At 46.4% G+C, this 23,696-nt stretch overlaps 1 long non-coding RNA gene across 1 annotated transcript; it reads right to left on the minus strand.

Annotated features, from left to right (window-relative positions):
* Nucleotides 1-393: 393 nt before the first annotated feature.
* On the minus strand, nt 394-22,071 carry LOC119805096. The gene is made up of 4 exons (XR_005283867.1): nt 21,947-22,071; nt 21,221-21,272; nt 20,445-20,533; nt 394-670 (listed from the first exon to the last, which is right to left on the minus strand). It is a non-coding gene; the product is annotated as an uncharacterized LOC119805096 (long non-coding RNA).
* Nucleotides 22,072-23,696: the final 1,625 nt, after the last annotated feature.

Raw genomic sequence — 23,696 nt, forward strand, 5'->3', positions numbered from 1 at the left:
CCCATGCCAGCTCTCCACAGGAACATGCTCCATTTGGGAGCATCCAAGAGTAGAAGAACCTCCACATCCCATCCCCAATCTCAAATGGCTCCAGTTCCCACCTTGGAAGTAATCATTTTACAAAATGAATGAATGACCTTACCGTCTGGTTAAACCTCACCTTGGTACTATGGAAAAGGTGGGGGAGGTTGATTTTAGTATGCCCTCTCAATGCCACAGCTGTTATTCATATGATTATGAGAAAGTTTGCTGAACTCCTCTAACAACATGGCGAATGTGAGCAAGTTTGGCAGCCATAATCAGAAGCAATGTTTAAAACATGTACATAGAAAAAAAACCTGGAAGGAAATACACCAAGTGATAACGATGGCATTAGGATGGGGGTTTGTTTTCTTTATTCAAATCTTCCTGTCAGCCTCTTTACAACTTAGACACATAGTAAATGCTCTTTTGATTAGATTGGCCTCCTTGGTTGCTAGTGATCAAAGCTTTTTTCAAACAACTGTTGCTATATGGTTGAGACATCCAGTCCTGTGCACATGCAGGTTCTCATGCAAGTGGTACCTCTCCAGACAGTTGGGTTAGCTGTTATTCACTGCTGGCCTCATTCCTCCAGGGATAGGGGACATGGGCACCAGGAAGACGTTGTTTATTATGTTACTATATTTACCTGATGGAATAAAGAAGAAGTGAAATGTAGTAATTTGCAACTGTATGAATGGAACCAAAGAACATCATTATGGTGTTTTGAATGAATGTCCCGGATACCCATAGTTTCACATATTTGAGTGTTAGGTCCCTAGTTGATGGAATAGTTTTGGGAAGGATTAGAAGGTATGGCCTTGATGGAGAAAGTGTGTCACTGGGGATGGACTTGGAGGTTTCAAAAGCCCATGTCAAGCCCAGAGGTTCTCTCCCTGCCTATGGATAAGGATATGGCTCTCAGCTGCTGCTCTAGCATCTGACTTCCTGCCTCCATTCTCTTCACCATGATAATCATGGACTCACCCTCTGAAACTGTCAGCAAGCCCCCAATTCAACGCTTTCTTTAATAAGTTATCTTGGTCATAATGTCTCTTCAGAGCCATAGAAAAGTAACTACGACAATTGTGTTGAGTGAAAAAAGCCAGGCACAGAAAGACAAACACCACATCATCTTGTTCACGCATGTAAAGCCAAAGCCAAGGTCACGTAAGTACAGAACAGAAAAGTAGTAACTAGAAATCAGGAAGGGGGAAGGTGAATAGAAAGAAATTTGGAAGGACTTCTGGGAACCAGGAAGGGTGCTAGGGAAAAAGCGGGAAGATGACCTAGGTCTGGAGGGATGGAGGAGCACAATCCGTGCACAGTGGATATACATACGGGATATCACAGTGAACCCCTTTAAGCTGTATGATTAATATGTATTATTTCTTAAAAATACTTTTGAAAAGATAAGTGGAGTCATGCTGTAACACCCCAATGGTATATTCATGAGGCCTTCAGAAGCAATTCACCAGAGAAGTCTGGAAACAGCTAGATTGCTGCAAAGGAAACATAACTGGTCTGGCAGGGACTGAAGGGCAAAGGAAAAGCGTGTGAGGTCTCAGTGGGCCCGAGTCACAGAAACCTCAATAACAAGAAGCCTGTGTGAAAGGTGAGAGAAAAGTCTATTTGGTCAACTTGTTCCTCTCTGACCCATCCATCACCTCCATGGGGCAAGGCCTTTCCAGATTGCTCAGAGAATGCAGCAGTGTGGTGGGCATTCTGGGTCCAGGGAGCAGCACAGGTCAGGTGCACAGAGGGTATGCACTTGGCAAAGCAAAGGAGACCCACCATGCCTCAATCACAACGTCTCCTCAAGCTTCTAGCCCGTCTCTCTCCTTTTCTCTGCTAAACATCTTCCAAAACAACCAGGCCTTGTCTCCAAACAACTGTAATCGTAGACTGTAGAAAGAAAACTAAACAAAATGTTCCACAGAGTCCACCCCATCTACAGTTGGTGGCTTCACACCCATAGGTCATCTGTCCAAATCTTACCTGGGAAAAAAAAAGAAGACACCCCTAGGGATGGGCTTAACTGGTGATGGCCACCTGACCCCCCCCAACCCCCCCCCCCAAAGCAGCCAGCCAGTATGCTGGTTAGAACCCTGACTCTGTGGAGCTGGGAAAATGGCTAAATGGGTAAAATGCTTGTTGTGCACACATGAGGACCTGAAGTTGATCCCTGACAACCAGAAGAAGATGATACGGTGGCTCATGCTGGCAGTCCTAGTGCTGGGAGTGACAACTAGAGCATCCCTAGGGTTCACTTCATCCCAGCCTAGTAAGCCCTAGGTCCCAGTGAGAGACCCTGTCTCAAAGAGCAGAGTGACTGTCACCTGAGGAATAGACACCCAGGGTTGACTGCTGGCTTACACACACACACACACACACACACACACACACACACACACACACACATACACCCTCTCAGCCTTCCACATGCATACACACACACACACACAAGAAGATGAAAATAAAAGAAACCTAACCTTGAAGTAGAAGAGAACAGACTATCTTGGGAACTTGATATGGGACATGAGATTGCCACAGGCTAGTGTTGAACAGGTCCTGTAAATTGAAAGTAAGGGCAGCCATCTGCAAGTTGGTGCACAGAGGAGGCTGCATTGTGGAGATAGAGAAATGGGCCACAATGAGCAGAAGAGGAGAAACTCTATGCTCGGGGGCCAGAGAGGGAGGGTGGAGCCAGCTGTTGGGTCCTTCTTCCCTGGTGCACACAGACTCCTTGGTCTTTGATCTGGGAGAGCACAGAATTCTTGCACTCAACATGCACCTCTCCTGAGGAACTTGTTTTGTTTCCGTGCAGCCAGAGGGGCCATAACTTGAACAACCACACATCTTTTTAAATCATCTCCCAACGCCACACAGCTTATTTAAAGGCAAGCCCCGAGTTTTATTTCATCGGCACGATTCAACTCATAGCAGGAACAGTATGATAGTTGGTTACAATAGAGGAAGGGAGGAGGGAGGGAGGAAGAAAGGAGGAATGGAGAGAGGTAGGAAGGAAAGAGGGATGGATACAGGGAGGGAGGGAGGGAGGAAAGGAGGGAGGAAGGCAAAGAGGGAAGAAGATGACCGATTACTAGTAGAATGGTGAATGGCTTCTTTTGCCTGCCCTATTTCAGTTCCATTGTGAAATAGCTTTTCTTCCTTCCTCTGAAACCCACTGATCCAGAAACATGGACACAGTGGCTCAAATCGGTTCTCCCACTTGGGAATGTCGGTGGGTTGGTTAGTTGGTTGGTTCATTGATTTCCTGAGACAGAGTCCCATTATAAGCCCAGGCTAGCCTCAAACTCACTATGTCACCCAGGCTAGCCTCAAACTCATGATATCACCCAGACTGGCCTCAAACTCACTGCAATCCTACTGTCTCAGCCTCAGGAGTACTGGGATTACAGATGGGAGTCATCCTAACTGGCAGCCATTGGATGGTGGGAAGGTTGGTAAACTTCCACACTTGATGACCCTTCTGGGGTCTGATTTTCAGTTTTCTCCCAACCCTATGGCTGTTCACTGTTCTTCCACAAACTTTCCTTTTCTGCTTCTATAGGCAGAGCAAATTTCTAGAAGTTCCCATGAAGAATCCTCTCTGGTAGAGAGCAGCTGGTTCCTCCCTCACGCAATTAAAATGTCTGGAGTAAGTCATTTTTGGAGGGCACAGGGGAAACAAACAGAATGTGTCTATAATATGTCTACACCTCCCCAGGGCAGCCTCTCTGTCTTGCATGTAAGAAATACTATCAAGGACGCCTTATTTTGCCCCCTCCCCCTCACCTTCATAAATCCTTGAAGGACTTCTATGTGCTTGGAAACCCAGCCTAACTGTTTAGCAAGGGAACACCTCCACAGCAGTGTAAACCAGACTGTCTTGCTTAGGCATGAAGGGTCTCTTGCCAGTCTGAGAAGGCAGTTGCCAGCTTGGGTCTGGTGTCTAAGTTCCAATGGTAGTTCCATTCTGTCCCTTTGGATCAGCTTCCTTCCTTGTAGAGAAGCAGTGTTTAGGGAGCTGGCCCTGATCCTCTGGGGACTTTGGATTCCAAGACTGTTGTCTCCTCTCAGTATCCTGGCTCATTATTCTATTTTGCTGAAGTACTTGGAATTAGAGCTTTGGGGAGGGATCTGTATAATTATATGAATGAATAGGCACATTCATCTGAAATGTTTTCAGATTCCTTAGAATGGAATCTTATGTTCCTGCCTTGGCAAAGCGCTCTTGAAGAAGCAAACAGTGTGGTGGAATGACCTTCCCAATCCAGGGGGATTTCATCCAAGCCGGAGGACCTACTTTCCAGAGTAGATGCTCTCCTTCCACCGTGTGGGTTCCTGATGAACTCGGATCATCAGACTGGGCAGCAAGCATCTTTACCTGCTGAGCCACCTCACCGGCCCCACTTCTGTTAATTTAAGTCACCCAGTTTGTGATACTTTTCTTAAGGGAGCTCCAGAACAATAATTCAAAAATACTGTCACCTGTCTGGTCCCATGGGACACCTACTATTCTGTTAGACCCAAGATTCATTACCTATAGAAGCTGAGCCTACTCCTTGAGTATTGCCCCCTTTCTGGTAGATGGTCTTTCTGTGTTCTCCCAGGTCTCCCCTGTTCCTTGTGCGGAGTCAAGCAGCCACACACAGAGGCTGCAGTTTATAGAGTCAGCCAGGCAAGTTTCTGCTCCAGGGACTGTTTGACATGGTGGCCATGGCAACTCCCCAGTCAAGTAAATACAGAGTGCTCCCAGCTCCTCCCTTCGCAGGAGTGCAGGAAAGAGCTCTGGAGGGGACCAGGGAGGGTTCGCACTAGACCTGTACAGCAAAGCAGAGATTCCAGAGCCCTGGTGCTGTGTGTGATCGTTTCACCAAGCTAATAATGTTCATGGAAAGAAGATGACCAGCAGGCAATGGTCCCAGAAACAGCATGGAATACCAGACAGGCATTTAGACATGGTCCACACCAACACATGAAACAGAAGATAAAGTGGAGAAGCCCAACTCCTCTACCGCGTGAGGAGCTGTAGCGTCCTGGTAGGCGGGGAGCTGGGCACCAGGATCTGTTTGCCCAGTCCAAGCAATGTTAGCAGAATGTGGTTCAGGGGCTGGGTTATGAGGAAGCGGGGTACAGAGGCCCTGCAAGAGTCAAGGGTACAGACAAGGGGACCAGGATTTGGATAAGGACTCTAATCTGAGAAAGTATATAAATAGGGAGACACAGAAAAGTGAGGACGGAGAACCAGAAAGAAGGAAGGTGTTTCTGACTCTGCCTTAGCTCAGCAAATGTTGGGTATGGTCTACCTAACAAATATTCTTGAACCTGTGCTGCTTGAGCTGGATTCCTGCTAGGAATACAAGGTTGCCGTGAACCAGACTTTTCCCCAGAGGTTCTGGTCCAGTCAGGAAAGCAGACCCATGAACAAATAAGTACAGTGCAGTTGCTTCCATGGTAAATTGGGCTGGGAAGGAAGCCGTGAGATCATGGAGGGCAGAGCTGTAGCTCGGCTAGAGATGCTGGCGCAGCCTGGACTCCTAATACAGTGACCTAGATAAATTATAAACCAGAAGGGAAAGCAGCATCTATCACTGCTCCCCTCGCATCCTCAGCCTGAGTCTGTACCTCCTTTGTTGTTGCTGTTTCTTGGTCCCCTTTGAGTCACCAACTTCAAACTCAAATGACCAGACTGAAGCCACACATTGTTAGAACATTAATTCCTTCATCAAAGTTCAGTGGATTTCCATACTACAACCAGCACACTTAGAGAACTCTGATGGTCTTTGTCACATGGAGGAAGATGACAGGGAAAAGAGGAATTTCCCGTGCTCTGGGAAGTTGTCTCAAGTGGCCATCCCTCAGGCTCACTTGGTGGACCTCTATACCTTTCACTGACATACTGGGAAAACCACAAAGCAACAGAAACTGCCCGAGATGGTTTCACCCTTTCCCAGTTTACTGTCTTCCCTCTTCACAGTCCCCTGTTGTGACCTCTACTGATTGGACAGTGTCCTGTGGTTCCCCACCCCTCACCAGCGTTGATTGGCCAGCTCACACACACCTGGTCCAAACAGGCCAAGGACGGTCCTTCCTCCCCAGACTTTGAAAGATTATGTTCTGTTGGTAGAAATGTAAATGGATGCAGACACTGTGGAGAACAGTAGGGTGTCCTCAAAACCTGAAATAAAGCTGCTGTATAACCCATCTGTGCCATTTCTGGGTACATCTCGAAAGGAAATGAACTGAGCTTCTGTAAGAGACACGTAGGCTGGGGAGATGGCTCAGTAGATAAAGCACTTGTAAGTCAAGGTGAGGCCCAGAATTTGGATGCTTACAGTCCATGAAATGCAGAAAGGCATGGTGGCTACTCAATCCCAGAGTGTAAGCAATAGAGATAGTAAATACCATCAGAAGTTGAATTGGCAAGCTCCATGTTCAAAAAGAAACCTTATCTCAATGAATAAGAATGAATAGCAGTCAAGCAGGATACCCAGCTTCAACCTTGGGCCTCCACATGTGCATACGCATGTATATGTGCACACACACATTTGCCAATACATATGCATACTGCATACACAGATATACATAAAAAAACAGAAATAGCTGCCTTCCCATGCTTAGTATCTAAGATATAAAATAAATCAAAGTGTCCATCTTGGATAGATAATGAAAATGCTACCCACCCAGTGGAATATTATTCAGTCATACTTAATAGTAAAATCTTATCATTTGTGCAAAACAGATGGAACTAGAGGACTTAGTGTTGAGTCAAATAGAACAGAAATACAAAGACAAATGTCAAGTACTTTACTCTTGTGCGGAAGCTAAAAATGCTGATCTCAGAGAAGAGAGGTTAGTGATCAGCAAGGAACAAAAGTAGAGAAAAGGTCAGATAACGGGTCCCAAAATATAGTCAGGCAGGAGGAATAAGTTCTAGAGCCCTTCAGTGGTGACTACAGTTGACAATAACTTATGTTTTATAGATGTCTAGAAGAGAGGAGCTCAAAAGCTGTGAACACAAAGGAATCAGAAATGCATCAGAAGATCATTGGATAACTACGCATTGTGTGCATGAACTGAAGCGTCTCATTGTGCCTGTAAATATGTACAAGTGCCATGCACCGCTTTAAAAGGTAAAGGTTATTGCTTAGGTTTTGTCAGGATAATCTGCCTACTGGTGAGAGTGGGGTGTTAAAGCCACCCACTATTATTGTGCTGAGTCAGTCTGTGTCTTTACAAACAATAGCGTCTATTTTATGAAACCGCGTATGCCAATATTCAGTGCACATATATTTAGAATCGTATGTCATTTTGATGGATAGTTCTCTTAATCAAAAATAAATGGTTTTCTTTGTTTTTTCTGGGTAGCTTTGGCCTAAACTCTACTTTCTCTGATATTGGTATTGCCATATCTGCTTGTTTTCTAGTTCTGTTTGCTTGGTGTACTTTTCTGACCCTTCCCCTAAGGCTGGGTTTGTCTTTGCCAGTGAGATGCATTTCTATCATGCAACAAATAGTTGGGTCCTGTTCTTTTAATAAAATCTGTTAACCAGTGTCTTTTGATAGGGGAATTAAGACTATCAGTGTTCAGATTTCTTTGCTCTGGAAACATCTTACCTGCTGGCTAGTTGTCATAGAAACAGACAAAATGTGCTGTGCAGGCTAGTGGGGACGAAGAGACATCAATGATCTTATCCAGAGCTGGACTCTGAAAGCTATAACACCAACCTATTGGGGAAAATGCAATCGCTATGACAATAGTGGGATGAAGGATACGGGTGGAATTGATCACTTTCTGATTAGATCTGAGGCCTGCTCCACAGAAGAGAATTGATTCCTGATACTGTAAACCTAGTCAAAAGTCCACGGCTTGGGAGGTCACAGAGCCAAGCGGGGAAGCTGCTACTGTTGCTTGGTTTAATGGACATGTTGTCAAACAGCTTTCTAAATATTTGTATGCTTATGCCCATAGATCAGCGCTGCTCTCCACCTTGGCCAGAGAAGGTTCTTTCTGTAGTGGATGTTAATGCACAGATTCACAACTGATCCAAGAGCTGAGAAAAAGGACCTGAGGAGCGCTCAGCCCTAAATGAAAATTTACACCGCCCCCAACCCGAGCCTCAAGGAAAATCCCTGAAGAAGGGATAGAAAGAATGTGGGAGCCGGAGGATGAAGAGGAGAGCTGTGAATGCAGCCTTCTGGACACGCCGTGGCCACTGTACTCCAGACTCACCACAGCTGTGGTCACTCGCACACGGTCAAGTCACAAGCTCAGTCCACAGCTCAGCAATCTTTTGCCCTCACTGGGTTACAATAAAAGGATGTGGCAGTGGTGGGAGAAGTGTCAGGGAGTATTGGGAGAGTCAGCGGAAACTGAGGCATATGGCCTGGATATAGTGTATGCATATATGGACTCTAAAGAGTAGAGAGAAGATATCCTTTAAAAGAACTCAGAACTCGTATCGAATGTGCATGTTTATTTCTGTTACTCTGTTGTTTTGTGACGGTTGGTAGCTTCCCAGTCTTTCTTTGCTTTTCTGATATTCTAGGGCTCTCTTTCTTCCCCTTGGCTTTGGAGGTGTGCTTACCTTGCTTTCTTGTGGCTAGGATTCCTTCAAGTATTTTCTAGGGTGCTGGGTTAGTGGTTATGAAATCTGTTAATTTGCCTTTGTTGTGGACAGTTTTTCTCCTTCAGACAAGACAGACAGACAGACAGCTTTACTGGCTATAGTAATCTGGATCAGTATGAACTAGTCAGCTCAAGTGATTAGTGTGGAGTGCTAAAAAAGGTCACTCCACACTAAAGGTCACTAAAAAAGTCACTCCACACTAAAGTGCTAAAAAGGTCACTATTCACTAACTGGGTCACTATTCACAACAACCAAACGATGGCATCAGCCTAGGTCTCCACCAACATACAAAAAGATTGCTAAACTGTTTTATATATGTGTATATATATATATATATATATATATATATATATGATATATGTGTGTGTGAGATATATGTGTGTGTGTACACATATGCATTTTCAACCATTAACAACAAAATTTTATTGTTTCCAGTAAAACAAATGAATACAACTGTAACTATAATGCTAAATAAAATAGGTCAGAATAACAAAACCAATACTTTCTCTTATTTGTGGAGTGTGTGAGCAGGACAAAGGAAGGAGGAGGTGGAAGGGAAGGGATGTCATTGACACCGGTGAGCTTTGATGTCTTGATCAGGTCACAGGGCAGGGCTTATCCTAATTAAATAATCTTTTCCCTGCAGAGAAGAAAGCAGAGTGGGTCTTCACCCCAGCTGACTCTGCCCCCCACTTCACATGTCCAGCAGGGACTCCCTGGGGAGTGCAGACTCAGAAGAACCCTTGTACTTCTTTATAGGATGTGGAAATGAGGGAATGCAGGAAAGTGCAGACTAGACCTTGAGTCCTCTGAGAAGGAACAACCTGTACCGACCCCATAGCTTCCACACTGAGAGTGTCCTGTCTGTGGGGTATACTGGGACATTTCTGAACACATTACAATGTCGCTGTATGCAAAGGAGCCTCCAAATACAAGTGGAGACAGCCCCGAGACACTTTGAAAAAAGGGAACAGAGACTTAAAAAGTCTTTCAGTCCAAATCCAGCCCTTCAGACCCTGCCATGAGGCCTCCTCTGAGACCAGCCTGTGTCCTGAAGACAGACAATGGACACTGCTAAGAATGGGTTGAAATGCGGACCCTACCCCACTAACCATCTTGAAGAAGCACAACAGCTACAGAGGGCTCCACAAACCGCACAGGAGAGCCGCGGAGAAAGATGGAGCTTAACGGTCACGTGACAAAGTCAGAGAGCCAGACAAGACCTAACCTTTAAGATGGGGACAGTAGAATGGTGCTGGCTGCCAGCCAGGTGAAGCCTACATACACTGTGGAAGAGGCAGTGACAAGGCTAATTTACTGGAGAGCCTTTTCTCTGGGCAGCGGGCTCATTGCTTCTCCAAATGTGTTGCTACTGGGGCAGGACGCAACCCCATTACCCGCAGGAGCTGCCGTCTTTGCCACAGCCACCAGGCTCCAGATATGACCTGCTGAGCTCAGCTTCAACTTAGCAGCCAGTACACTTCCATCAGCTTGCACTACAGGGCAGAGCACTCCGAGTATGAAGGAGGAACCTACCAAGGTTGTGGACAGAGTGCTGCAGGCACGGGGCATGACCTTCTCTCATCTAACTCCTGGTAGTCACATATCACAGTGTGAATCACCACACGCCTCCCGTTTTCTCAGGCCTAAGGGAACCAACCGCACAGAGCTGTTTCCCTGGTCTACCTGCTTTTCCCAGCTCCCAAGCCATCTCCTTAATTCTTCTGCCTCTCCCTCTGAATAGCTTGCGAGGGTCTCTATCACTTGGAACTAGATATTTTGAAGCTAAGATTGAAAGAAAGCAATTAGGGTAGAAACTTCTTTAGTTTACAAAGTTAATTCAAGATGCAAGCATGTGGTACATTTCTGTTCAGGTTGGCTGTTCTGCTCTTTGACTCCAGCACAGAGGACTAGGCGTTACCGAGAGGGGCCCATGAAAAGAATTTGTATTCCTCCCATCTTCCCCTGCCTTGATAATAGGAGCTAAAAACAAGCGTGTCTGTCCTTACTGTGCAGTGCTTTGTTCTCGAGACAACCAAACTCATGATTACTGATGTGATGTCTCCCCTTCTCAGTTCGGTGTTATAAAAGCACCCAGAAGCTAAAGCTCCACGGAGTCAATTGCACGGGGGAGTGGTAGGAACTGCATCCTGGGACAGCATGGAAAGTGGTGGGGCAGGAACAGCCAGCCCCCTGCGAGTCCCGCTCACCTGACTAGAGGGCAGGAACAGCCAGCCCCCTACGAATCCCGCTCACCTGACTAGAGGGCAACACAGACAGAAGAGAAAAACAAAACCACACAAGGTTGGGGCTTGTGCTCAGAGCAAGAACAGGGGCTTCAGAAACAGACTCATGTTTGGCCAAAAGTCTAGAGACCTGATTCTGGATTTGAGCTCAAGCCACATAACTGATCGATGTGTGTGCATGCAGGAAGTACGTGGACCCTGAGGGACCAGAAAATCTGCTGGCATCATGAAAGAAAGTCTAGTTTAACCTCCTCTCAAAAATACCCAGATATGCCAGGTGGTGGTGAACGCCTTTGATCCCAGCAATCAGGAGGCAGAGGCAGACGAATCTCTGAGTAAGAGGCCAGCATGGTCTACAGAATGAGTTCCAGGACAGCTAAGGATACACAGAGAAACCCTGTCTTGAAAAATCAATGCATATAATATAATATATATATTATGCATATTAGATACATATCTATATATATTCTAATAGGATGTACAATAAGGCAGAAAGACAAAATTCTGTCTTTAAAAAATTACTTACCTCAAGAAACAGAATATAATTTAGAAAGCTGAATATCATAAAAGATCATGGTTGTTGTATACTGGGCTAAAAGAATCACAGATATAGACTCAGCTGAGTTAAAATAAAGAATACATAAGGAACAGGATGATGTTTTCAAAAGCTGCAGTGAAATAAAAAACAAAGTAGCAACATGTGTTTAGACTGCCCTGCAGGGCAGTGGCTGCCAGACCTGGCTGCCCCCAAAATACAATCTGTATACAGATGGCAAATTTGGGGAAATCTCCAAGATTAGAAATGGAAGAAAAAAGCAGATGAGACTGGTGAGAGAGGAGGGGGTAACCATGGAAACCCTGACTATCCATCATCAACATGGATGGGGACCCATGTGAGAAGCTAATCCTTAATACACATGCAGTACTAGTCTGATGTCCAAGCACATTCTTAGGAAAAGAGGGCTCCTGCTATAGACCTCACATTTTAGAGACTGTCTGGTCATTCCGAGCCATCCCCTTCCTCATGAGGCAGAAGAGTCCTTGGGGTCCACAGGCAGAGTCAACCCTCAGCTTGCCCCTCTTCACGTGCTGTACCCAGCTGAACTCTAGATGTTCCGAATTAGTCCTCTCCCACAGCCTGAGCCTGCCTTTCACACTTGGGACGGCCTCTCCTCCGAACCCATTATTCAAAAGCGAGGCCACCCCAGTGCTGTGCATAGTCTTGGGCTGGAGGTGGGCATGAGAGACCCATTTGCAGAGTTCAGCCACAGCTGTGATGTACAAGATGGCCTGTCTATTTGTGTGCATGAAGTGCCCCTGGCAATGTGCTATAGAGCCAGGAGCAGAGGAGAAAGAAGGGCAGTCCAGGTGCTGGGGGACAGGCATGGGTTCTGCTGTCAGTGCTGCATCCTCTGAGCTTGAGAAGAAGATGAGGATTCTGAGGCCAAACGTGATGAAGGGCCATTTGTCCAGGTAGGAGCACAGAACACCTTTCATCTAATGGTGTGATTTATACGATTTATAGAATTTAAATATTTAAACATATGGTATATGTGGTGGCTTGAATGAGAATGGATCTCAGAGGCTCATAAGTTTGAATTCTTGGTCCCTAGTTGGTGGAACTCTTTGGGAAGGATTAAGAAATGTGACCTTATTGAAGGAGGTGTGTCACTGGGGAAAGGCTTTGAGGTTTAGAAAGACTCTGGCCATTCCAAGTGCACTCTCTGCCTCCTGCCTATGGATCAGTGTGTGAGCTCGCTCAGCTGCTGCCCTAGTTCATGCCCGCCTACCCGCTGCCATGCTCCCCGCCATGATGCTCATGGATTCACTATAAGCCCCAAGTAAACCCTTCCTTGAGAGTTGAGAACCTGTGCATTGAAATATTGCCCATCCTCAATTGAAGCTCATAATGGCAGAGCCCATAGTGGAGCAGCAAACTGCTGACCCCATGATAACCAGAGAAGAAGCCCCACCTCTACCTCTGTGTCCTAGACATTACCTTCAGGGTAGGAGACTTGCTTGCTGCTGGCAGAACCGCATTCCCGAATGTCACAGCACATGCACATCAAGGGGCACTCTGCTTCCAGTTATACTTCTGAGGCCCCGCTTTCATGTCTGCATGAAACTTTAGGAGCTCCAACCCAAAGACATATCAGTTTGACTAGGGACTCTCGGCTGAGCATAGCACTAGAGACAGTCACTGCTACTGCACCAGGTCACCCTGGTGCATCACAGGGAGCTTTGTGGGGACTGGCCTGGCTTCTGGTTCTGCTATTGGGAGTCACAGGTGAGCAGTACTGAGGCAGTGAGTTCTGTGTCCATGGTGATGAGACCCAGCTGTTAAACACAGTCTGGATTTCAGACTCCAGACAAAGCTGGGAGGGTTTTGCTCCAGGTGCGATTAACACTTCCATCAGTAGATTTGGAGTAAAGCATATTATGCCCCATAATCTGGTTGGCTTCATCTAATCAGCTGGAAGTCCTTAAGAGAGAAGCTCAAGACTTTTCAAAGAATTCCGCCTCAGACTCAAGCTTTCAAACAGAAGCTCTCTCTGAATTTCCAGCCTTACTTATGCCCTATAGAAATAGGGTGGCTTCCATTTCCAGCCTGCTGGCCTGCTCTATAGGTCCCACCAGGTCTTGTCCGTCTCGAGTCACATAAGCCAAGTTCTTCAACTACACACATGCACAACAGAATCCTAATAAAACTCTCAAGTGCTGCACTTAAACCTTGCATTCTGAGAATGTAACTGGGTTGCTGCTTAGACCCCAACATGTATAGATGCTCACCTCGCTTAAGCAGACACAGAGACATCTAGTCAAAGGCCCAGATCAAAAGCTGTGAGTCAGAACCAGTCTTCAGGTCACTAAGCCCCAGCAATGAGAACATGGGTTGCAAAGAGGTACCCTGTCTTAAGGTCAGCCAGGCTGAATGGAGCGGGGAAGGAGGTTGCAAGCATGTGTTCCTGCTGTCACTTCCTGCTCCCTTGCTCACAGTCAACCCTTTCACTGGGTGAGGGGGCAGCAGGCCAACCCCAGAAGTCACACTCCGATGAAGACTGTAAATCCAGTGTGCTGGGACAGGGTGCCCTTGGCTAGGGGCCTGGGCAAGGCTGAGCCCAACAGTGGTTGGCTCTGCGAGGTGGCATTTGGAGACAGGAAGCCAGGAAAAGCTGGACATCTGATGACATTCACACATGTTGAGTTTTGTGAGGAACAACAGGAAGAGAGTGGTAGCTAGCCACAACAGTGGCAGGATTAGCAGAAACTTGATTTCTTCTCGTTGGTTATTACATCAGAGCCAGGGGTTAGACTTTCATAGATTTTCATAAAGCTCTGTGGAGAAACAGAGAGCCCATGGCTGGTGCCCAGGGAGTGTCGATTTCCTTTCCACCCTCCCCAGAATGAGTCAGACACCAAGTCATGAAGGGCACCATGCACTGTGCCCTCAAACCACCCCTTTGCCTCTTCTTGCCTACATCTTCCTGTGTAGAAAGAGTGTGTACTCCACAGGACGATTGAGAGGAAGGGTTGAGACCGTCTGTGAAGGGACAGGGCTTAGTGGAAGAATTCCTGGGGAGAAGATGCAAAACGACGTGCACCTGATGGTCTTTGCCCTGCAGTCACAAGAACCTGAACTCCATACCCAAAACACACGTGGAGAGACAGGGGTGGTGGGAAATGCCAGTTCTGGGGAGAATTCAGCCAGCTTAGCTTACTTGGCAAGTTCCAAGTCAGCGAGAGACTCTGTCTCAAAAAATAAGGAACGACAGCCGAGGTTTACCGTCGCCTCCATATGACCATGTGTATGCAAGTATGTACACATACCCATACCCCTCAAAAGTTGGTGTGGGGGGTCCTTCTGTTTATGTGTTGCTTTTATTGGCTAATGAAAAAAATCTGTTTTGGTCAGTGGCTTAGTGGAATAGGGCAAGGCAGGAATTCCAAGCAGATAGAGGAGAGAGTAGGTGGAGTCAAGGAGAAGCCATTTAGCTACCAGAGGAGAACGACATGATCTGCCAGCTGGAACCTTGCTGGTAGACTACAAGCCTCATGATAAAATATAACATAATATAAATGGGTTAATTTAAGATATAAGAGTAAGCTAAAAATACACTTAAGCTACTGGCCAAGCAGTATTAAAAATAATATAGTTTCTGAGTGATCATTTCATGGCCTGGGCAGCCAGGAACGAATGAGCAGTCTCAACCAACAAAAAGTCAGATGGAAACATGGGCTGGGTTTAACTTGTTCTGCGCCGTTGTAGGCAGAGAAAACAGCAAGTAACTGTAAGATGATCTTCAAGGTGGCACCGGCCTTGTCCAGGTCTAGTCAGTTGGAGTGTTGGCTGCAGGCTAGCATCCTCAGCCCGTCATTGTACTTGCCACCTGTCGCCTGGGCTTCTAAGTCAGAGGCAGCAAGTGGAGTTGCCTAATGACCAACATGGTGCTGAGCACAGACTGTGAGGGCCTGAGGCAGCTTCCAAAATCACTGTCCTCTCAGAGGATGGAGCCAGCCAAACCCAGACATTCTCCAAGTTGGAAAGGGAGGCCAGAGGCTCTGAACAGATGGCTTTGACCTTTGCAGTCCAACCCAGTATGGAGCACATCTTCTCAGGTCAAGAAAGCCTGCCTAGTTTTTAAGGTATGTGTCTCATGCATGTGTGAGGTTGAGGGTTGTGTTTATAAGCACAGCTGTTCCAGAGGGTGTCTGCTCAAGGACAATTGCTTCTAATTATATGGAGGTGACTGGAGAGGAGGGAGTGGTCTTTCCAGAAGGCAGAGGACGAAAGAATAGGAAGTAAAGTCTACTGTGGGGAGTAAGTGTGTGGTAGCTAGTTAGACATTGGCAGGCATTAAGGACCAACCCTTCCTTTATGATCAGCAGCTTGTAAACCCAGGAACTGGAACTGTAAAACTACGGAACCAGTCAGAACTAGACCTGGAAGTGTCTCTGACAAGCATTCAAAATTGCCTTCCAGGGCATTCGCGGATAACTGTCTAAACCTTGTGGGATTACTATCTAGCCAGAAGCTTGCTTTTCAGTAAAGAACAAAGGCATACCATTGTCTTCTCCTATAAAAGGCAATTTAAATGGGCCTGCCAATCACCTAGAGGAAAACACTGATCAGGAACACTGTCTGCTCTAGAGACTTCTCAGCAGTACAAAGCACAGAGTTAGCAGAGTAGTCCTCTCTCAGCCTTTCAGAGTGTGCCCCGTTCTACTCTGCAGCAAACTCTGCCATCTTCCACACCACACTCTTTCCTCTCTAAATTCCTTTAGCAGCAATCACAAGGATGGAGAGCCATGGGGTGTATAGAACAAGATTCTGATTGCTTAAGGAACAGTCTGGAATCAGGCATGCAACCTTCTATTTATCCAAATCCTCAGCTATCATCTCCTGTATACGCAAAGCCACGTTTGTTTTCACCTGCGTGCACATTCAGGAAACATGTGGTCCTGCTCTGAGGCCATGGAGATCCCAGAAGCAGTAAAGAACTGGAATGTCTGTAATCAAAAAGCTTCCTTTCTTTCTCTTTCCTTTACTGAGGGGAGTCTTTCTATGTAGCCCTGGCTGATCTAGAGCTCACGGTGTCGATCCAGGCAGCACCAAACTCAGAAATCAACTTGCCTCCAGCTCCCAAGTATTGGAGATAGGGGTGTGAGCCAACCACACTGCCCAAATCCGTTTTACAGAGAGCTCTGCTCAGCCACGCCCAGGAATCCTGTCCTTGCAGCTGTGTACAGAAAAGAAGCCCTTTGTCAAGTCCACCCCAGAAGATACTTTTGGAGATGGAAATCTTCCCAGGATTTCAACAATGCGTCCACACACCCAGCTTGCCACACCCTCTTTACAACACAGTATCCTTTGGAGCTGATCTCCATGCCAATGGCCCTACAGTATCTAACTGCTCACCTGATCTTCTGTTAGCTGTGCCCCTCTTTTGGCTTTCCAATCCCTTCTCTTCACCCAGTCCCCAGCGTGGCTGCCTGCTGTGGTATGAGAGCTGAACCTTCAGAACATAGTAGACCTTTGGGGGTAGTGACTTTTTACTTCCTGTTTTCAAATTAGCCACAGACTAAAAGCCCTGAAGCCTTCTAAGCTGATACCAACAGAAGACAGACACTGAATACCATCACAGGACAGGCAGTGCTCTGTTGGGCTCTTTGCACAGATTGTCACACTTCAAGCCAAGTATAACCTTACACTATAGGGACAGGCTTGTCCAACCTTTTGACATTACTACCCAACACTGTCATCAACAAAGTTCAAAGTTCATGCTCAAGGGCTGCACAATGGAATTACAAACAAATAACAAAAAGGAAAAATATTTCATAATGTTTCAAGTAAGTTCCCATTTTATATTGAGCTGTGTTCCTCACTGCTCTGGCCACCCTCCGCCCACAGGCTTCAGGTGGGACACACAGACAGATGGTGTTCTCAGTATTCTCATTTTCCTGCCTGGTGAAGGGCAGACTCCAGACTCCAGTGGCATTTGTCATAATGTTCTGGCATTAGTCACTTGCTTTTACTCTAATGATTCTTTCTCTTCCTTATGTTTTCCCAAACTCATTTACTGAATACACACTATGTGCCAATACCCACTATGTGCCAATAAGGTAAATACCTAAACCCCTTTGGTACCAGCTAGCAGGTAGGTTTCTTTTTCTGTGTCAATTAAAGAACTCAAAGACAGGAAGACAGCTCAGCACCAAGTAAAATTTTATTAACAAGTGCCACAGACTTCTCTGGTAGAAAAGGGACTCCCACATGGAAAGCAAGGGACCTGGGTTTGGATTCATGTTCAAGTATTCCTCTCCTGGAGAATTCCCCCTAATCTACTGGACTTAAGTTGTTCATGTGCCCCTTTTTGGTCCCCACTTCTGTCCATGAGCATGGAAACAACTTCTGGTTGGTTGACATCTGCCACTGACCAAGCCCCCTTTTAGCACTGATATAAACTGAGAAAGATAATCTTAATGGGAAAAGAGACACTTAAGACAGAAAAGTGGAAATGGAGACTCATCTCTCTTTCCTTTCTCTTTGGCTCTACCCTCAGGGACCATGACCTTACCTTGGTGTCTAGGGGAGCTGGGCTCCGGAACAGTATTTTGATTCTAGAATCTACACAGCTGCTCATCCTCCCACCTGCTTCAAATCCTCTCTAGATGGTTCCAATACTCGATGCAATGCAAATGCAGTATAAGCTCTCATTCTGTGTTGTTGGCGAATGCAGACAAGAAAATAGTATGCCCATGTTCAGTGCAGACATAATTTTTACATGTCTAATACACAACCGTTTGAAATCATGAACGTGAACCTGTAGAGAGGGAGGGCCAACTATGTTAATACTCCTCAAATGAAGGAGCTGATGGTGAATTGAGATCACTGGGGACCACCGAGCTGGTCCATGGTGCAGCCTCGCCATTGTGCCAAAGTATCAGCCCTACAAGGACTCAGCATGACAAACCAGGCGGCAGTCCATCTTCAGTGGATTTCAACCCTAGAAAGTCTTTCTGGAATGTGAGGCAAGCACATTGGCAGAAAAAGAGGGGTAGAAATAGATGAAGGAGCAAGAGCGCCAGGGGCTTCCCAAGTCTAGTACATTCTGTTTCAGAGAATAAAGGAATCATTCAATTTCAAGGTATAATTACATTCCTTATTTTAGAGGGTCATTACCACACACCAAACCCTGAGCCGGATTTCTCTCTTCTGATCACACATCACCCTGCAGGCCTGCTCATTACTAGCTGCAAACAGACTCCCATGTTCCATTTCTCCTCCAGGACAGACTAACCAGGGCCCAGCAGAGCTGAGCAATGCTTTGACTGTCCACCTGCGCCATGGTGCAAGGGGAGCAAGCGGTGACCCACCAGGGAGAACTAAGGACGCCACTGTCCCTGCGGGCTGGCCAAAGAACAGCAGAGTGAGCTGAAACCATTTCTAGAAGAGTGCAGCCCTGTGTCCAGATGCAAGGGACAGCCTTTTCTGAGGCAGCATGAAGCCACCAGTTGGCCCATCTCAGGTTACGATGGGGGTTATCACAGTATCAGCTGTCTGCCTCCATTACAGGTGAGGTGGGCCCCATCCCTTCAATCTCCTGTTATGTGTCAAGGCCGTTTCAAGAGACTGAGGATCTGGGGCATTGTGCAGCCTGATGCTGTGGAGCCAGTGGCTTAGCAGTCTCCCTCCACAATGTGCTGGAAGAGATCTGAGCTCGGAAGTCCCACCAGCAGCAGTAGAGACAGCATTTCCATCCACAGTTCACCCAAGTCTCTCACCGTGGCCCAAAGAGGCTAGGATTGTTAGGTAGCTACTTCGATACTAGCAGGCTAAAGGCCATTGGGACTGTCACGTGACAATGCCTGAGGATGCATGAAAAACTATCTACTCCCCTAAGATAAGGTAGCAATGACAGACCAAACTGATGATTCCAATGAACTCCAACTTGATGAGCCAATGAGTTTATTAAACTGATTTACCGAGCATGGGTAGGGGTTAATTGCAGGAACGTGGGTAACTCATACACAGCTCCATCACTGAAAAGCATACTCTGTCATGATCAATGAGTCATGGAATAGTGTCCTGGAGTTCTCTGCACGTGACCAGGCCAGTTGGAGCGTAGCTGGAATGTCTCCTCTCTCCAGCAAATGTCACTGCTAATGTAGTCTTGGGAGGGTCACCCTGTGAATCTGGTAAGGACCTGCCTGGGACTTCGAAGCTTTGTTTACTTCTCAAGTCTTAACTGGCTGTCTATTCCTTCCAGGAGGGAATGTTTCTGTGAGGAAGAAATAGCTTCATGAAGAGCTAATGCCCCTCTTATAAAAAGCATGGAAAACAAGGAGTGGGACCATAAGACATGGATGGTCATAAGACGTGGATGGTCATAAGACGTGGATGGTCATAAGACGTGGATGGTCATAAGACGTGGATGGTCATAAGACGTGGATGGTCATAAGACGTGGATGGTCATAAGACGTGGATGGTCATAAGACGTGGATGGTCATAAGACGTGGATTACTGCTCAGAGAAATGGGACCTGATTCGTATCGGTGACATGCTGAACTTCCCGAAAGGCCACCATTCACTAACTGTCTAACGTGGCTCTAGGATTTTAGATCTCTCCAAAAATCTCAGTACAGTCAGAGGCTTTATGGACCATTGCCCCTTCTGCAAGTCAATCCAAACAGGCCTGTTAATCAATCACCTGCATAGAAAAACACTTCAAGAAAACCGTCTGTCCCAGAGTCTTTCAAAACAGTACAAAATAGCCCCAGGCATGGTGATGTGTGATTGTAATCTCAGCTCTGGAGACACAGGAAGAAGGAAAGCCACATGTTCAAAGCCAGCCTGCCTATGTAGTGAGCTCTAGGCTAGCCAGGGATAGATGGCAAAATCCTGACTCAGAAGGTCAAAAGAAGGATAAAACCTGCTTGACATCAGTAAGTTGGTGCGGTGGTGTCTCTAGCCATGGGCCACTCTCATCCCCTGAAGGTGCCCGCTTTACCCTGCAGTGAACCTCCCCTCTTCCACATTTACCTTGTGTGTCTCATCTGAATTATTTCAACAGAGGTCACAAGGACTGGGGAGCCAAGGAGATCCGGTGAGATCCAGTGATAGTTGCTGGCCTACAGCATAGGTGAGAGAGAGAGCGGGAGTCTGAGCTTTGTGGTCAAGGTCATTCAGGAGCTGCAGAGACCGGAAGCAAGGGCCACTATCTGCCAACTGCTTCTCGGCTATAAGCACTCAGTCTCTTCCAAGTCTTCATTTCTACCCAGTTGCTTTTCGGATCTCTCGAGACACACTCCCTCCCTCAACATCTTCCATGTGGGTGCGGGTCTTTCTTCTCTGCCCCTCCTCCCTTGCAGTTTGAGTTGATATCTTCTGGTTCATTCTACCACACTCCACTCAGCTCCACTCCTCCCCACCTCCACCTCCACTCCCATCCTTACCCCGACGCTTACACCAGTAAAACCACAGTTTACTCAACTCCTTGCCCAGGACTGGGTATTCCCCACCATTAATTAACCATGTCTAATTTCCAGTAATACATGAAAATTCTGCTGCCCGCTCATAGGTGGAGGGTAAGGGAAGCAATATGATCTCTCTCTCTCTCTCTCTCTCTCTCTCTCTCTCTCTCTCTCTCTCCCTCCCTCCCTCTCTCCGCAGAAACTGTTACAATATTCCTGCTTTGCAGACGTGCTGACCACAAGTTCTGGAAAACTAAGTGATATAAGACCAGTCTCTCACCCTGACACAGATACACCTCACAAATGCTCCTCCAAATCTGAGGGGCAAGAACTGGGTACACTCACCAGACAAGCTCTTGGAAAATAGATTTGCTTCAAAGTTGGGGAGAACGCCCAGCTAAAAAGAAAAAGAAGGTTTGGGGAGGGGTACCTGTTAGTTCCAAAGTAGCCTCCCCCCAAAAATGCAGTGCTTCTGACAATATCATAAACGACAGACTGGGCTCTGTTTAGGTTGGAATCTGATCAGGGAAACAGGATTGCACATAGTCAGCATTCCTCAGAAATCTTGTGACTCAGGTTTGTATTTGTCAAGAAAAACTGTCACTTCCTTTCTCTGTCCCCAGCAGTTAATTACCTCCGGTAATGGGGTATCTAGTTCCCCAGGAACTTCAACAAATATGTAACAGAAGAACGTCCCCACGCTAGTGTCCCAGGCTGCTCTGGCCCACAGCGGCCCCTATTACTCTAATTTCCAGTCTGTTTCGCCTTTCAAGCCTTCTCCCACCTCTACACAGCCACTTAAAACCAGCAAGACTCTCCCTGCCTATTTCTAGTCTCTCTGCCCTCAAGAGACAGTCTTGGTAGTTTGAATTTCCCCAAATAAATCTTAGTTTCTGCCCAAAGGGTGGTCTAGTTCGGTGATTTCACTGCTTATAACGTGTGCCTGTGTGTCTTGAGAATCATTTCCTGCAAGGAGTGAAGACAAAAATCTCAGGGCTAGGAGTAAGAAACCTCCACAGGAACATTGGTCCTGGAGGCCTCAGAGTCCCCTCAGATGGTTTAGGTCCTCACCTTTCCACGTGGAAGTTCCAGCTCATTTGGCTCTCGTTCCACCTGAACTGGATGATAAGACTCCTATTGCTGAAGAGAGCAGAACGCCTTTGTTTCAGGACACAGAAAAATCAAACTGGAATTGAACTCATGTCCTCTTTTCTCCTGGAAAGCATTCAAAGTACTGAAAAATGTTGTGTAGGCCACTGGCGTGGAGGGTGCAACAGTCTAATTCAGCTGTGAATTCTATAAACTACAATCATACAATACAAACATACAATGTAATATGTGCCCAAATATGCATAGTGGCATGACTAGTATATGAGAAACCAACCAGTCTCAGCTTGGATTCAAGTCACATTCTCCAGAAGGAAACCCATGCCTAATACTATAAGTATTATCAGAAAACCATACCTTTGTCAGGTAATAGACCCGTGGGGGAATTACTACTGATATCCAGCTATATTTAGCATCAAAGAGCCTTCTAACTTTGTTATCTCCTCACACAACAGCTACCCTCAGAACTAATATGAAAAACCTCTCCATAGTGAACAATGGTGACTATACTGTAGAGACCCACTGCTGCCCAAGATGCTAAGAATAAGTAACAGATGAAGGCTTGGGTAACACTGCAAAAGAGGAGAAGGAAAGAATGGAAGAGCCAAAAGATAGTGAGAAGAAAGTGCATTGCCATCTTTTACACTTGGCACAGATAATATCGGCATGAACTCATATCAGCTATAGTTACTTGTACATGATAGGCCCACTCAACAGTCAGTCATGAATGGAGGAGGGACTCATGGAACCCTATACCGTACTATTGAACTATTGATTACTAATAGTCTTGGGGGGAGGGGCATTGTCATGAGTTGTGTACTCACTAGTAAACCTACCAGGCTCTAATCCCAAAGTTACACAGATGGAACTTGTCAAAACCAGCGGAACACAAAGAAAACAGAAGGTTATAGATGCTGGGATAAGATTAGTGAAGAAGAGAGGTGTGGTCAGGAGGGGGGGATGAGAGAAGATGTGCTGAAGGCAATCAGAGTGCCTCATCTATGCATATGGAATTGCCAGAGAACAATGTGTTCATCTTGTATGTGCACAAAGCCCTGGGTAGACTCTGCAGGATCACATACACCCGGCATGGTGGCATGCTTAGGATCCTAGCACTCTAGATCAAAAGTACAAGGTCATCTTCTGCTACATAGTGAGGCCAGCCTGGCTTATAAGGAACACTCTCAAAGTGGGGAGGGTGTCTAACCTGGGGAGGCAGTAATGGAAGATGCTAGGATAGGATTCTATCCTCACTATGGGCTACTTGTCTTAGGTGTCTTCTCAGGGTGAAGGGGCTTTATGTCCATTGTCAGAGATGGAAATAGACCTATGGGGGGCTTCCTACTGTGACACTGCCAGAGAAGGTCCTCCCAAGCAAGTGGGCTGTGTCACCTTGGCTTCACTAAGCCATGTTTCCAAGAGCATGTGGCATCCACTCACAAACACTTCCCAAAATTTATTCCTTGCAGGTGAGAAAAAGCTGAGTATTGTGGAACAATCTTTTTGTGCATTGTGAAGAGGGATTATTTGATTGGTTTAATAAAAAGCTGGACAGTCAATAGCTAGGCAGGATTTCCAGTGCAAAGAGAATGCTGGGAAGAAGAAGGGTGGAGTCGCTAGCCAGACACAGAGGAAGAATGACCTATAGGAGATGAGCCACATGTAAGAGCATGTAAATTAATAGAAATGGGTTAATTTAAGTTACAAGAACTAA

The sequence above is a fragment of the Arvicola amphibius genome, chromosome 1, assembly GCF_903992535.2.
Source record: "Arvicola amphibius chromosome 1, mArvAmp1.2, whole genome shotgun sequence".
Taxonomy (NCBI): domain Eukaryota; kingdom Metazoa; phylum Chordata; class Mammalia; order Rodentia; family Cricetidae; genus Arvicola; species Arvicola amphibius.